The sequence below is a fragment of the Solanum pennellii genome, chromosome 12 (assembly GCF_001406875.1).
Source record: "Solanum pennellii chromosome 12, SPENNV200".
Lineage (NCBI taxonomy): Eukaryota > Viridiplantae > Streptophyta > Magnoliopsida > Solanales > Solanaceae > Solanum > Solanum pennellii.
In genome coordinates, this window is record NC_028648.1 from 50,238,805 (window position 1) to 50,241,051 (window position 2,247).

Below are 2,247 nucleotides of genomic sequence, written 5' to 3' on the forward strand. Positions count from 1 at the left end.
CTGCGACGGTCCGTCGTGCCCACGACGGTTCGTCCTGCAGGTCCGTCGCCAAGTTCAGAGAGTCGATTTCAGTACCCAAATTTCAGAAGTCTAAGTCTTTTGGAACGAGACACCTGCGACGGTCCGTCGTGCCCACGACGGTTCGTCCTGCAGGTCCGTCGCCAAGTTCAGAGAGTCGATTTCAGCACCCAAATTTCAGAAGGCTAAGTCTTTTGGAACGAGACCCCCTCGACGGCCCGTCCTGCCCATGACGGTCCGTCGTGGGTTCCGTCGACTCACACAGTTTTTCCAGAAATAAAATCTGCTGCTCAAAACGACTAAACAGGTCGTTACACTTAGGGTGTAACAAATATGCAGTTAAATAAATTTGAGGAATAGGAATATAATATTTTTTAAATTGTATAATAATTTTTTCAACGGTTTGTTGAAATATTGGTTTATTATTAAATTTATATAATTTAGAAGAAATCATACAAATATCAGGCAAAACAGTACAAATTCATGCACTATAAAGTACAGAAATTCTTTTTGTAGTTAAGTAAAAAACTTTTAGGAAATCTATAAGTTCATTTATATCACGCCAATCATTATCATCTAGTCTACATGTCATATCAGAATTATGAGCATTCCAAACCATTTGTAAAGGTATTCGATATGCATAAGCGACTACAAGCATTTCATATAAAGTATTCCATCTAGTAGCCATTGTTTTTGGAATTTTTCTAGGTGGAAGATTATTTTCAAAACAACGATTTTGAAAATCTTTATCCCTAGACTTAGCTTGACATTTATATATAAAATGACATGCATTTTCCACTTTCCTACATCCGTTATCATACATATTTACACCATCTCTAACCATCAAATTATATATATGTGCACTACACCTAATATGATAATTATCACCATAGAAAGGACGAAGTGTAGTTTTTAAATATTCAACAGCAGAATTATTACTTGAAGCACTATCTAAGGTTATACTACTTATTTTATCACATATTCCATAACTTTGTAAAATATCTAAAATAGTTTGAGCAATATAACTATCGGTATTTTGCATTTGACAACATTTTTAACCTAAAATTCTTTTTTGCATATATCAATTTTTCATCAATCTAATGTGCAGTAACAGTCAAATAATCGTTACCATTTACACTACGACCCATATCAGAAGTAATAGCTATTTTACAAGTATTATAATAAAATAAACAACGAAGATATTGAAAATGTTGTGCATGATAATCAAATACAACCTTTTTTTATTATATTTCTAGCAAAACCTTTAAAATTTGGATTATATACAATTTGATATAATGTATAAAACCGGGATTTTCAGCAAAACTAAATGGAAAACCCATAACACATATCATTTTAGCTAGTTATTCAAGATCTTTTTCTCTACTATATGAAGGTGGTAAACTAGAGCCAGAAACATTAGACGGATTTAATTGTGTTTGTACCATTTTAGAGCCGCCTACTCCTACATTTTCAGGAAGGGGGGTACCATTTTTTTAGCTTCCGCTACCGCTTTAGCATGCAAAAATTCATTTTTAAAACAAGACATTAAATGACTACTCAAATGTCCCGTCCCGCCAGATTTGCCAACAGTTTTCTGATTTAATATATGTTTACATTTATTACAAATAGCTTGTGTTTTATCTTCGTTTTGTGTCATAAATTGCCAAACAACCAATTTTTTAACACGTTCTACCTTAGGCCTAGGATGTACTGGGGGACTGGGACAGGACAACGAAAGGGAGCAGGGCTGAGAGTATTAGTAGCCGTAGGTGGCTCAGTTTCATCATCATCATCATCAAAAGTAGGCGTACCAGTATAATTATCAATATCATTATCAATTTATTATCGCTAGGCAAATCCTCATCAAAATTACCAAAGCGTTCATGATAAGGATCTAATCCTTAATAACTATCAATATTAAAAATCGTATCATCAATATGTGTATAATCATCCGTATTTATTCTTAATATAGTAGTTTTTTTAGTTTTTGATTTAGAAAAACTACCGGTTTTTGCATTATCGGAGGATGTAAAGTTACAAATATTTTTTACACGCTCTAATGCACTTTTTTCCCCTTTCCTTTTTGAACAATATTTTTACCGAAATCCATATTAAAAAATTAAACGTGAGATTAAATATAATACGAAAAATGTTATGCAATTATGCAAATAATAAATCACAAAATAAATAAATAATTATTTAAATATAACTGAAACGTAAAATAAAAGT